We start from the raw sequence: 16,155 nt of genomic DNA on the forward strand, positions 1-16,155 counted from the left end.
GGAAGAGCTAGGCGATTATAGGATTAATAAAAGTACCCAGCACACAGATATAAATACAGCCGGACTACGCGTCTGCTCATTGTACGGATACTTGATAATGTGGACTGTTTGTCCAAGAAAGCTTGTAACTTTTTGAATAAGAAACTCCATTAGATACCATCCAGTTTGAATGAGGTCCTTTTAGTAATTCTACTAATGCACAGAACAATTGTGTATGTGATAAAGTTAATATTAATTATATATATATATATATATATATATATATATATATATATATATATATATATATATATATATATATATATATATATTATAATATAGAAAGAGATGACTTATATTATGGAAGACTTGGAAAGACAAACACTGTCATTTTCATTTGCACCATGAAGGTGATGATACTGATGTCAAAAATGATAACTGCATATGAAGGTCCACCTTCTTTCAGACCGAAGAACTTGAAGACACTAATTTCTGCAACGGGTGATGCTATTGAAGTTTAGTTTTAAAAAGAACTCAACACACATAACCAACAGCATTTATACTCTTATGACACAATGAACGCTTTGGTTTGGAATGAGTAATTCAGCTTCTAAAAGGTTATATTGTAGCATGAAGATTCCTAACCTCAATGCTATTTAATATCAATACTGGTCTATTTTGAGAATTTTTCTTACGTTTATGTTGCTGGCATGAGTATCATTTAGTTATTTTCTTTATTTTTGTGCTTTTATCTATTCCTCTTTATATCAAATTATATGAAAAGTTTTTATTAATATTGCAGCAGTCTAGAAAAATCATGAAGGTTAATTAAAAAAAAAGCCCTTTTGTTAGATTACAAGTAAGATCTTATGGTTCAGAGTAGAAAGTGGTACGAAGGGGCTGACAACAGTGTGTAAGGTATATGTGAGTGATGGACATGAAATGGATAAGAGCAATAATGGTTACGTTGTTAACAGGGATTCATTTACAAAATGTGGATTCAAATAAAGAAAAGGTGCACTAAAAGTTACTTTGTTTACAGTACACTATACTAAAGAATTTGACATTTCTATATTCTGTTCTTGACAATTTTTCTTCAGCGGTGAGAAACACAGACTTTAGATTGCTTCAGTTGTCCTAACAGACTTATTAGAAATGGGTCTATTGTTGAGACGAGAGCACTTTTTGCACAAAACCCCTTGAGGCACGAATGAGCTTTACTGAGGGAAGAATAGCCCATCATGAGCCGTAATGTTTAAGAAACATGTGAGAGGTTAAAAAATGTAATGCATCTAATGCACTTTTAATTATAAATTGACTGGGACAGCGCCATTGTGGTATTTCAATCATATTCTTACTGTAAACGAAACATTGTAGTAACTTTTTTAATAGCAAGTTTTCGAAATGTTAACAGAGCATAAGGCGAGACTAAACATTGCAGAACTACAATACCTAAGTTGCAACAACCATTGCATAAGTAATTTTCTTTTGCCTGTAAGAAGAATTTGTTTAGTTACCCTTTTACATTTTTTTTTACTAATATTTTTTTACATCAATCTAATTTATGAGTTACTAATGTATGTTTTATTTAAAACTATGTCCTTTTGATGTTCACTGTAATCTGACAAGCTTTGTTATAACCGATAATTTCTTACAAATGCACATATTTGTTTTTCACCCCTGAGATTATCCTTTTCATTTATGTGATGTAACATTTGGGTACCTAACTAAAGAGGCAGTTTGAAGCTATGAAATTTGTTTATGGGTTTAAAGTAAAAGAAATCCGTATTAACTGGTCATTTTTCAATTTTCTATTTCATAAGGGTAAAGATGGTAAAGGCTGTAAAGTATGGCATGGGATGTGTTATGGTGGGATTTGGTTGAAAAAGGATGACAGATGTGCTTTAAACAAGGATAAGGGTGCGAGGATTTTGTGTTTGGTATGAAACCATTGCTGTATTATCTTTTTTTAAATCTTCAGCTGAAAACCCTTGTGGACAGAGTTAACAGGCTATCAACCCAAGAGGGCTCCAAAGGGAAATCAATCTGCAGAGAGAGAAAAGTTATAGGAAGAGGCAATAAATAAGTGAGTGAAAGAGCATATAAAAGACCAATACACTTGAAAATCAGGAGACGTAAGCAGAGAGCAGGAACGAACTTGCTCTTCATTTTAACACCTGGAGATCAGAAGATTCCACAACTGCACAAGGCAAACTATTCCACATTTTAGTTGTAGCTAAGATAAAACTCCTGGACAACTGAGTAGTTTTGTACCTAATACTAGAAAACTACACACTATTTGCAGTAGCAGCTGGCTAGTGTTGCAAGCAAAAACAGTTAGGTCAGGTAAACAGGAGTGCAGAGGAGTTTGAAAGTAAAAGGGGTAAGCTGTATGTGGCATACGTGGACCTAGGAAAAATCTTTGAATAGATTTGTTAAGAGATGCCTTGTGGAAGTTAAGCATCTGCCTAAATTTTGTAAGTGTCAGAGTTACTGGTTCTGTATACAATTAGGGCTGGGTGAAGGGTGTATTACGTAACAACTGGTGTGAGAAGTCAGTGAAAAGGAAATTGATGCTGGAGCAAAATTATGGAATAAGGAAAAACGGGTGTAAGTAGATGAGGGAATATCTGATTTTAGTCGAGAGTAAATATGAGCAGGAATAAAGGTATGAATGAGGCTGAACAATGCATGTTAATATGGGTCTATGGGGAATGTACAGTACAGGGTGGTGGTCAGATGTGAGAAGAGGTGAAGCAAAAAAAGTAGCATGAAACTTGGACTGCCTCTTGAAGCCAGGTTAGAACGCATGAAGGAATTCGTGCAGCAACTCCTGTTGATGGATGTAAAGAAAGGGCGTTGAACACAAATGACAGAAAAAAGTTGAAGCCATAGCAATGAATTATTTTCCTAATATATGCCAGAAAAAAAGAGGAACTGGAAGGGTGAAAAATATGAGGATACGCAAAAACGAGCGTAGGTGGAAGGATGGCATAGAGAATTTTAAGACAGTCTGATCCTGTAGAGAGAATGGAAGTTAACAAGATGATAAAAAGGGAGGACAGTTCAGAGATTTTAGAAGGAATGAAGAGAGGATCGGCCAGACAGGGGTGGAGAGAATGGAAACATTAAAGAAACAAATTTTGAGAAAGATGTTTGTCTTATTGCTTCGATGGTGTCTTTATTATAGTCCGTAAATCTGAGGTGTGAGCAGGGAAAGTTTGTATGTGTGTGTGTAACTAAAGACGTATGTCAGTTGTATTTCATTGTCCAACCCGCCACCCCTCTCTCTTTCTTGGCAGTGAGAATTCTCTTTAGGGCCAATGCATATACTTTTTTACACTTTGTGGAACTGAACAAGGTTCGTTTTTAATATCATGAAGTTTGGTTAGCTTTACGCATACTTTCGAAAAGAAAGGAGAAATTCAAACAATATAAAATATCAGGAAAAGAATTTAAAATAGCTTTTTCATTTCGAGATTACCATATTTTATGCAAAACTATTAACCTAATAAAAGAATTATACTGAGGAGTAAATTGTTAGAAAGTAATAACATTCCCTTAGAAGTATGAGATGACGCTCAATAAAACTTCAATCTGTGACTGTACTGATAGACAAGGCTTCTACTGTCACTAAAAATGATCTTTTTGTGGATTTTAAATAGGAATAAAGAAATAGCTTACATTTTAAAATTTGCATCTGCATATTAAGAAACATTTGCAGTTATATCTTTTTATAGATTTTCATGTAATCACTCTCACCAGTCTGCTATAACAGTTCCTTCTACATGTAGGAGCCATCCTATTTCAAAACAAGGCTAAGCTATAAAAAAATTAGTTTGTCTTAAACTAAGATGAAAATCTGGCAAGATTTCAACTCCCATTTATTGCTTTGCCTGGTTTTGATTTGGGATGACTCCTACATGTAGAAAGAACTATTATACCCGAGGGTATCAGTGATTATATGAAAATCTATATAAAATCCAACTAAAAATGTTTATCAATAAGCAGACTCATATTAAATGTAAGCGATTATATATTTATTCTTATTCAAAATCCACAAAAAGATCATTTTAAGTCAAACTAGAAGCCTTGCGTATTGGTAAAGTCACACAAATTCTAATGTTTAAATGGGCATCATCTCATATTTCTAATTCTCCTTTCAAAATATTTTGCAAGGATAGTGGCAAAGTGGTTTTTACTCCTATTAGAACTGAATTTGCCTGTTTTATGTCTTCTCCTTCACAAGAAAGAAAAGAAAATCGAAATCAACAGTAGAGAGAGGTAAGAACATTTCTGGCTATGACTTAGGAAGATTGATTCTGAACACAAATGAAATGAAGCAGTCAAAGCAAATTACAAATCTACATTTCAGTTTACCATTACCATTCTCTTCAGTTGCAACTTCAGTGCCATCAGTGTTTGATTCATCTACTGGTCTACTGTCCACTCCTGTTGTATCACCTCCTGATTCACCTCCCGACTCAGTTGATAAATTAGTTTCATCTTCTGAACCACCTGAACTACTTCCTCCTCCAGCCCCTGTGCTTTCACTCAAACTCACATTACTATCTTCAGTTTCAATTGTATTTTCATCTACACCTGTAGGAGGGTTAGTAACAACATCTCCTACACCTGCAGGAGTCTCAATAACACCATTATCTACTGCACCTGTATTAGGGCCATTAACATTTTCATCTCCTACACCTCCAGAAGTGTCAGCAACATCTTCATCTCCTATACCTGTAGGAGTGTCATTAACATCTTCATCTCCTATACCTGGAGCAATAACATCATCTCCTATACCTGTAGGAATGCCATTAACATCTTCATCTCCTACACCTGCAGAGGTGCCAGTATCATCTTCAAATATATACATATACATATATATATATGTATATATACATACATATATATAAATTATAATTTTTGTGCTGAGAGGGGAAATAGGGTCTTTGAAAACTTACCCTGTTCTCTTATTCATTATAAGCGTGTTGAAACTGTTGTGATATAAAAAAAAACATGAACTACTGACACTAGCACACAATTCTTAATATCTTAGTGCAAATATATTAACAGGCACATTTTGTTTTGTATGGTCATTATGTCAATCAGGCTATGAATTCTAAATAACTAGAAAACTGTTGCCAAGCAACAACTGTCTTAAAGTGAATGAAAAATTTAAAATAATGATAATTCCTACTATAAGACTGCATTGCTCTTGAACAATGATAAACATACTATCTAGGAATAGAGGAGCAAACCATATTTCAGACACCATAACAAACCTGGAGCAGTGGTCACCACAGGAGGGGCGACTGTTGTTGGTAAAGTATCAGTAGGTTTTGAGGCATCAGGGATGTTTGCTTTTGTAGTTGTGGGAACAGCTGTTATTGGAACAGCAGGGGCGATTGTCGTTGCCACAGCAGGGGCGATTGTCGTTGGCACAGCAGGGGTGATTGTTGTTGTGACAGCAGGGGTGATTTTTGTTGCCACAGCAGGGGTGGTTGTTGAGGTTCTCTCTAAAAGGAAATAATTAAGAAATATTTATATACGAATTGTATTGATTATTTCTGAGTTTTACAGGAAATCTTACACTTGACTTTATGCATGAATATTCCAAAATGTCAGAGATTATTTCTGAATTTTACAGGAAATCTTACACTTGACTTAATGCATGAATATTCCAAAATGTCAGAGAATATTAATGAGATTACAGTATTAATTTTCTTTCTTTTTTTTTTTTCCTCTTGCACCGTTTTATGTTGTAGTTCGAGAAACAGATGAATACTTAAATTTCCCACATAAAACCATTGGCCTAATATATATAAATATATATTAGTTTGAAAAAAAATTTAACTGAAAATGGTTTGAAATGTTATTTCATTAATGTTTAAAATTATGTGAGTAACACTTCCCAGTTTATGCACGATAATTTTTTTCCTAGACTGCCAGAGTTGACCAGGATTACATAAAGTAGGAGGAAAGTAATTTTCTTCTTTGATGGTATATATATATATATATATATATATATATATATATATATATATATATATATATATATATATATATATATATATATATATATATATATATATATATATATATATAGATATATTGTCACGATGCGTATCAAGTACCTGGTTATTACACAACTAATCTCAAGATTCAAAAATATGCCTCACTTCAGCCAGATACCTGAACTCTCATAACATTAATCGTTACGACTGAGTACTCTAAAGGTAACAGTGATCCCTTAAGAAAAAACTTATTTATCAATCACTTGAAAAATCAAACTAAGTTCGTCAGAATATGTGTGAGGTATAAAAAATTAAACTAGAAATCTTCTAGAGTAAAAGGGCATCACTCCATCAAAAAACTCTAACTGTTTCCCTGGTCTTAATTCACTTTAGCAAAACTAAAAGAACAAAACATGTTTATCACTTTGCCTTATGCACACACAATCAATCCTATTCACTGGTGATCAATAAATGAAAGACTGTTTTTCTAAAAATGTTAAATACAAAAATTTATTTTCAGATTCAAAGTTTATAACTAGAATTCACAATTTATTAGAATTAACAATCTGAAAAATTTACTATTAGTTGAAAATAACACAAAACTCAATGAATTCTTGAATTAAATTATGAAACAAAACTAATTCACAAAAAACTTTATCAGGAATTTAAATTAATCAAGCAAAATTTAAACTATCAAGAATTACTCAAGATTTAAAAGAAAATCTCAATAAATGAAATCAAGTATGCAATGTTAAATTAATTATGCAATGTTAAATTAAGTATGCAATGTTAAATTACCAAGAAATATTTACAATGCTATGTAAATAAATGTTACATCACAAACATAAAAAATGTGAAAATATAAAGAAATTGTAAATAGAAAACACACAAAAATACACGTAAGATTTATCAATAATGATTTCACTTGTTCAAAATTTCCTAACTTATCACACCATAACCTCCTAACTTATCATACCATGGTATCAATAAGTAAAATTTCACGTTACCTTACACAACTTGTGAAAACCTCTGTAAATCACTTGCTGCAGCTGCGTTACACAATACACACTTTTTTACCAGGCGCCGTTATGAACTAAATAACTTTGCTAAATTCAGATCTCAAAAGTTAATGTTAAAAGTGACCACAAAATTTACGTTAAAAGTAATCTCTTCCTAATTAGGAATGAGAGAGAGAGAGAGAGAGATGGAACCAAATCGACTGGTCTCAGAAATCAGAATGAAACAAATTTTAGGATTCCAGTAATACGTGAAACAATTACATGATGTCATTAAAGCATTTTGGGTACGAGATACAAAAGTTCTAGAAGCAGGAGGTGACGTCATTAAAGCGTTTTGGGTGCGAGATACAATGGAGAAGCTTCTAGAAGGAAAGTTACGTCATCCCAGCAAAAACGTTTTGAACGCATCTTACAAAACATGACGTAATTGATCAGGACACGTATTCTTTCTCGCAAAGTGGCGGACGTGACTCAAACAACGCATGCAACAACATGAAATCACTCGTCTTGAGCCCGTATGGGACGAATTGGCGTTTGTTTTGCAAATCTGTCATCGCTAACCCAAAACAAAGCGTTCCCTCTTATCTCAACTGATGACAACTGAAATGAAACAAGCCTTGGTAGACACACACACGTGTTCACATACTACGCTATTACCAAGAAAGATATTCGTTTCTAAATTACGTTACTATTAAAATTATAACAACAATTCTAAATTACGCTATCAAGTAATCATTAGTACTTTTGAGATCTGATGTCAAACTAAATATGACACTTCAACAACCATTATCATTAAACATAACACATGAAAAAGTAAATATGTTAAAATTATAGGAGGATATATCGTATTACAAGGCAACATCATGAAATTCCTCCCCGAGAAGATTACTTATCCCGGTTTGAATCCAACGATTCACAACGGGATAAATAATCTGCTATGACATTATCTTTTCCTGAAATGTGTTTAACACTTACATTATATGGTTGCAGGCATAAAGACCACCTGGTCAGTCTCATATTATTTTTCATCTTATTGATGAATGAGATTGGGTTGTGATCCGACAATACTAAAATTTCTTCATTCCTAGGTCGGTTCACATACACTTCAAACTTTTTCAATGCTGTGATTAATGCTAATGTTTCTTTTTCAATTGTTGAGTATGTTTTCTGGTGCTTTTTCAACTTTGAAGACATAAAACATACTGGATGTAAGATTCTGTTGTCATCTTTTTGAAGTAGAACAGCTCCAATTCCACAGTCGGATGCATCAACTTGTATCACGAACTTTTTTATTGAAGTCTGGAGCTTGAAGCACTGGTCTTGAAGTTAATATGGCTTTAACCTTCTCAAATGATTCTTGACATTCTGGAGTCCAATCAAACTTTCTTTTAGGACTGGTTAAGTCAGTTAAGGGAGCTACTACGGCTGAGAAATTTGGACAGAACCGGCGATAAAATCCAGCCATGCCCAAAAATCTTTGTAGCTGTTTCCTCGTAGCAGGAGGGGTAGCCTTACGGATACCTTCTACGTTAGCGTCAATAGGAGCGAGAAGGCCTTTTCCAACTTCAAATCCTAGGTACTGTACAGCTGCCTTTCCAAACTCACTTTTTTGTAAGTTGATTGTTAGTCCTGCTTCCCGAAGTTTCTTGAACACTTTCCTTAATATCTTCAGATGTTCTTCCCATGTATTAGAATAAATCACAATGTCATCAAGGTATACACCTACTCCTTCTATTGATCCTAGTAGTTGATCCATCACTCGCTGGAATGTTGCAGGTGCATTCATCAGACCAAACGGCAAAACAGTGTATTGATACAGTCCAAAAGGAGTAATGAAAGCTGACAGCAACTTAGCATTCTCATCTAAGGGAATTTGATAATATCCTTTCAACAAGTCTATCTTGAAACAAATTTGGCTTGCCCAATATTATCAAGTAATTGATCAATAAGAGGCAAAGGATAATTGTCAGCCACACTGATGGAATTCAGTTTCCTATAATCAGTACACATCCTAAATGAGCCATCTGGTTTCTTCACTAACACACAAGGAGAACTATAATGACTTGAACTGGGTTCTGCTAATCCATGCTGCAACAAATATTCAACTTCTTTCTTCAAAACATCTCGATGAAAAGGCGATAAGCGATAAGCTCTCATTTTAAAAGGTTTTCCATCTTCTCTGATCTTTATCTCATGCTTTGTCAGATTGGTACACCTAGGTACATCTGCAAAAATTTCAGGGAAACTTTGAATAACTTCACTTAATTCACTACTTTGCTCAACACTCAGATGTTTTAGTTTATCTTCCAAATTTTCTAATATTGAAGAATTGTTCATCTTGTTTTCAGCTCCTAATTCGTAGCCGTCATCGTCCTCTGTAGATGAAGTTGTCTGTGTTATTGACACTGTTTCAGTTTTAGTCTCTGAGAAGTAAGGTTTCAAAAGATTCACATGTATCTTCCTCTGTCGTTTTCTTCTTCCTGGTGTTTCAATCACATAAGTTCGATCACTTAACTTCTCTATTATCCTATAAGGACCTTGAAACTTATTGGTAAGGGGAAATCTTTTCACTGGTAAGAACACTAGAACTTGCTGTCCAATACTAAAATTTCTTAGCTTAGTTTTAGCATCATATTTCCTTTTCATTTTCTCTTGACTTATTTTCAAATTTTCTAAAGAGAATTTTCTAATTTCTCTTAATCTTTTCCTCAAGTTCTTCACATATTCTCCTTGGATTTCCTCTTGATTTTCTTCCCAATTCTCTGCAAGAATCTTCAATGGACCTCTAATGTCTCGACCAAAAATCATTTCATTTGGTGAACATCCCATGCTTTCTTGATAAGCATTCCTAACTTCAAATAACATTAAAGGTAAACCAGCATCCCATTCTCTTCCTGATTCATTACAATACTTAGTTAACATACTTTTCAATGTCTGGTGGAACCTTTCCAAGGCTCCTTGAGTCTCTGGATGATAAGCAGTTGATAACTGTTGTTTTACTCTAACAAGTTCATCACATCCTGGAATAATTTTGAAGTAAAGTTCGTTCCTCTATCACTTTGCACAATTTCTGGTATTCCAAACTTGGAGAAAAACTCCACCAACTTCTCAGCAATTACCTTTGCACTTATACTTCTTACAGGAATCGCCTCAGGATACCTAGTCACTGGACACATTAATGTTAATAGATATTCATTTCCTTTCTTTGTTTTCGGAAGTGGCCCAACCACATCTATAATTACCTTGCTAAAGGGTTCTCCTCTAACTTCTATGGGATGTAGGGGTGCTTTCTGAATGGTTTCATTTGGTTTTCCAGCTATCTGGCATGTGTGACACACACTGCAAAATTTGCTAACGTCCTTGTGAAGTCCAGGCCAGAAAAAATACTTCATAACCTTCTCAACAGTCTTCCTGATTCCCATATGTCCAGACTCGTGCGCTACTGCTACAACTTGTTTTCTCAATGGATATGGAATCAAAATTTGATGATATTCACCCCATTCAGCATTTCCTGGTATATCTGCAGGTCGATGCTTCCTCATTAGCAATCCTTCCTTTAGATAATAACAGGTAGAGGTTTGTTGCATCTCTTCTTGATCAACAACTCTGAAGAACAAATCAGCCAACGTTGTATCCCTCTTCTGCAGTTTCATTAGCTTCTCTCTTGTCACTTGACCAACTTCAAGGGCTGAACTCTCCATATCTGCTAACTCTGCTTCTGTAGTTTCATTACCATCTTCAGGAACTCTTTGACTACTCGGAGTCTCTTCAATAACAACAGGATCCTCTTCTTCTTGGGAAATCTCTTCACTACTAACACTAGGGGAAACTTCACTTTCCTGGAACAGTTCTTCTAATCTTAAAGATCCTTCACTTGATTCTTCTGGTGCAGGTAAATCCTCAGTATCTTCACTTGCAGACATAGTTCTCTTCATACTCCTGGTAGTTACACAACTTGGAAACAGGTGGGGTTTTCTTCTCTAAAGCTACTGTAGGACTAACCCTTAACGGTTTGTCTGTCACTATAGGACAAGGAACAAATGGTACACCACCAACTTCATTACCCAGTAAAACATGTACACCTTCAACAGCTAGTGAGTCCTTTACAGCAAAATCAACATTTCCTGTAACCAATTCACAGGACAAATGCAAGCGGCATATAGGAGTTACCTCTTCTCCTCCTATACCCTTCAAAATAACTGAATCTCCGGTGAGATTCTTCTCCAACTAATGGGTGAGCACCACGAACTACCACACTATGGTTACTCCCCGTATCACGTAATACCTTGACTGGTACCTGCACACTTCCTCCTTGAGTTGTCAGCATACCTTCATAGATATATGGCTTAAAAGCCTCCAAGCTGCTCAGCCACTCACTGCTTGAAGTTACATTTCCACTGGTTGCTAAACACTCTGCTTGTTTAGTCTCAGTCGTTCCCACACTGCTCTTCGTAGTTTGCTTCACCTGGTTACCTTTAACCACTGGACCAACTGGTTTGGTCTGCTGTTGTGTCTGATAACAATCTCGACTGTAGTGTCCTACTCTTCCACACTTGTAGCAGACAACATTAGTCTTCTGTATCTGTCTTGAAAACTGACTGGATGATGAGGATTTAACATTTAATTGCTGAGGGTGTTACCTGACTTTGTATTGGCATAGCCACTAGAAGGATTTCCAGTTGTAATGTTCCTGAAATTTGGATGAGATCTGAAACCTGTGCGTTGTTGGTTCTGGTACTTGACATTATAATTTCTTTTGCTAGAAATTATATTAAAATCTTCGCTCAATGTAGCAGCTTTGTCAAGTTTTTTAACCTCTCTCTCTCTTAAATAGGCTCTTATGTGTTCAGGAATTCCTCTAAGATATTGTTCTAGGACTACTAACTCCTCAAGTTCGTCCATAGATTTAACTTTAGCAGCCTCCAACCATCGTTTAAAACATCTTCTTACTTTGTAAGCATAATCCAAGAAAGTTATCTTGTCATCCTTTCTCAAAGATCTGAATCTTTCATTATAATATTCAGGTGTCATCTGGTAAACTTGTAGCACATTATGTTTGAGTACCTTGTACTCTTTACACTGATCAGCTGATAAGGCTAAATAGGCACTTCTTCCTTTACCAATGAGAACACTCTGTAACAAGACCGACCATTTATCCTCTGGCCATCCCATACCTGAAGCTACTTTTTCAAAGTGATCAAAAACTCATCTGGGGCTTCTTCTGTAAATTTCTGGAATTAACTTCTGCACTCTTACTACATCAAATACAGGGTCTGAATTACCTTGAGTAGGGTTAGACGGTATTACAGGTAATGTGGATCGAGCTTTTATTAACTCCATCTCCCTTTCATGTCTTGCTCTTTCTCTCTCCTCTTTTGCTCTTTCTCTTACTTCTTTTGCTCTTTCTCTTTCTTCTTCTGCTGCTTTTTCTTCTTCTCTTTCCTTTCTTTCTCTTTTCTCTCTATCAGCCTGTATCCTCAGCTTAATCAAATTTTCTTCTGCTTCTATACGTCTAAGCTCTGCTTCTGCATCACTTTTCTCTTTCTTTTGTTCATGTTTATCTGTAAATTCTGCCTCAGCTGCATTCAACAATTCTTGCGCCTCACTTAACTCTTCATCTACTTTACCAGAGTCCATCAACGCTTGGATTGCAATATATTTGATTTGTGCCTTAATCATACCACTAGACACATTACCCCACATGCTACTGCTAAAGCAATCCACTGTGCCTTAGTCAGGTTGGATTCAGATAACTCTTGGATGGAAGGAGCTGCTAAAAACCTCTGAACATTGAACAGAGCCATTTTCTCTAAGTTACTCAACTAAATAATTCACAATACAAAGCAAAAAATAACTATGTGGTCACTCTCCTATCAAAATATATCCCTAACACCACCAGTATAAACCATAAACCAGAGTGATATTTTGTTTTGTTCCACGGGTCTCTGGGCACCAAACAATATTATGTCACGATGCGTATCAAGTACCTGGTTATTACACAACTAATCTCAAGATTCAAAATATACCTCACTTCAGCCAGATACCTGAACTCTCATAACATTAATTGTTACGACTGAGTACTCTAAAGGTAACAGTGATCCCTTAAGAAAAAACTTATTTATCAATCACTTGAAAAAATCAAACTAAGTTCGTCAGAATATGTGTGAGGTATAAAAAATTAAACTAGAAATCTTCTAGAGTAAAAGGGCATCACTCCATCAAAAAACTCTAACTGTTTCCCTGGTCTTAATTCACTTTAGCAAAACTAAAAGAACAAAACATGTTTATCACTTTGCCTTATGCACACACAATCAATCCTATTCACTGGTGATCAATAAATGAAAGACTGTTTTTCTAAAAATGTTAAATACAAAAATTTATTTTCAGATTCAAAGTTTATAACTAGAATTCACAATTTATTAGAATTAACAATCTGAAAAATTTACTATTAGTTGAAAATAACACAAAACTCAATGAATTCTTGAATTAAATTATGAAACAAAACTAATTCACAAAAACTTTATCAGGAATTTAAATTAATCAAGCAAAATTTAAACTATCAAGAATTACTCAAGATTTAAAAAGAAAATCTCAATAAATGAAATCAAGTATGCAATGTTAAATTAAGTATGCAATGTTAAATTAAGTATGCAATGTTAAATTAAGTATGCAATGTTAAATTACCAAGAAATATTTACAATGCTATGTAAATAAATGTTACATCACAAACATAAAAAATGTGAAAATATAAAGAAATTGTAAATAGAAAACACACAAAAATACACGTAAGATTTATCAATAATGATTTCACTTGTTCAAAATTTCCTAACTTATCACACCATAACCTCCTAACTTATCATACCATGGTATCAATAAGTAAAATTTCACGTTACCTTACACAACTTGTGAAAACCTCTGTAAATCACTTGCTGCAGCTGCGTTACACAATACACACTTTTTACCAGGCGCCGTTTCTGAACTAAATAACTTTGCTAAATTCAGATCTCAAAAGTTAATGTTAAAAGTGACCACAAAAATTTACGTTAAAGTAATCTCTTCCTAATTAGGAATGAGAGAGAGAGAGAGAGATGGAACCAAATCGACTGGTCTCAGAAATCAGAATGAAACAAATTTTAGGATTCCAGTAATACGTGAAACAATTACATGATGTCATTAAAGCATTTTGGGTACGAGATACAAAAGTTCTAGAAGCAGGAGGTGACGTCATTAAAGCGTTTTGGGTGCGAGATACAATGGAGAAGCTTCTAGAAGGAAAGTTACGTCATCCCAGCAAAACGTTTTGAACGCATCTTACAAAACATGACGTAATTGATCAGGACACGTATTCTTTCTCGCAAAGTGGCGGACGTGACTCAAACAACGCATGCAACAACATGAAATCACTCGTCTTGAGCCCGTATGGGACGAATTGGCGTTTGTTTTGCAAATCTGTCATCGCTAACCCAAAACAAAGCGTTCCCTCTTATCTCAACTGATGACAACTGAAATGAAACAAGCCTTGGTAGACACACACACGTGTTCACATACTACGCTATTACCAAGAAAGATATTCGTTCTAAATTACGTTACTATTAAAATTATAACAACAATTCTAAATTACGCTATCAAGTAATCATTAGTACTTTTGAGATCTGATGTCAAACTAAATATGACACTTCAACAACCATTATCATTAAACATAACACATGAAAAAGTAAATATGTTAAAATTATAGGAGGATATACGTATTACAAGGCAACATCATGAAAATATATATATATATATATATATATATATATATATATATATATATATATATATATATATATATATATATATATATATATATATATATATATACATACATATATACCCTCTACTTTGGGAATATCCCTGAAGGGGAATTATCACCGAAAGAGAATTTTTAAGTGATAAGTGGAATGGTACTGAAATGTCTCGAACACTTGACACAGTACCTTTCCAACGATTCCTTTCGACGGTTACCATTGAGCTATCAAGAGAGGTGTAAGTTAATGCCGAATCTGCTGAACTTGTTTACCCACCAAGAGAGGGGAGATTGTACTTAGCTTCGGCATTAACCCATCTCCACTATGATAGCTAATTGGTACGTTCGGAACACCTAGCTCTGTTTATAAATTTTTTTTTATTGCACCGTGATTAACATACAATCATTAAGCAACAAATGCCATTTAATACTGAATTCACGCTACTTCGGGAATATCCCCGAAGAGGCATGATCACCAAAGGGGAATTTTTAAGTGATAAATGGAATGGTAATGAAGTGTCTCGAACACTCGGCACAGTACCTTTCCAACGACTCAAGTCGACAGTAACCACTGAGATATCAAGAGAGGTTTAATACCGAATCTGCCGTACTTGTTTACCCATTGTAGCTTAATGATTGTATATAAATCACGGAGTGATAAAAAATTTCATATATGAATATATGTATATACAGTAGAACCTCGGTCCTCGACGCTAATTCGTTCCAGAAGAAGTGTCGAGATTCGATTTTGTCGAATTCTGAGTTAATTTCTCCCATAAGAAATAACTGAAAATGGATTAATCCATTCCTGACCACCAGTCATTACCCCAACCTTGCCTTTTTATACAAAACTTTACACAAATAACAATAAAATAAGTTCAGAGTTGAATAACTTACCGTATCAGAAGCACTTTTTACATTTTTAAATGCATACTGTATAAAAAAAATTGGCCTATGACCAATGAGGCCGTATTAACAATGATAGACCGAGCGCCATACGCTAGGCTAGGTAGCCTATAGGCACTACCAGAATGTACTGCAACGGGTACACATGAAAACTGTTGTTAATAATGATAACATTGAAAAACAAGCCAGATTATCACATTAAATTAATAATACAGTATTTATAAGCCAAATTACTGTATGTCTGTTATCATAAAATTAAGAAAAATTTCCTAAATTACGTCGGAACTCGGCAGCTTGTGGCAGATATAAACAAACCACAGCACCACCCTGGTGGTGTTTCGCGGTACTAATTACATAAACATTCAGTACTTATGGTAAATTTCATACAGAGTCTACTGGAATAGTGTACAAAATCACTGTAAAACATCTTTCAGTAAATATTTAC

Source organism: Macrobrachium rosenbergii, chromosome 6 (assembly GCF_040412425.1).
Source record: "Macrobrachium rosenbergii isolate ZJJX-2024 chromosome 6, ASM4041242v1, whole genome shotgun sequence".
NCBI classification, from domain to species: Eukaryota; Metazoa; Arthropoda; class Malacostraca; order Decapoda; family Palaemonidae; genus Macrobrachium; species Macrobrachium rosenbergii.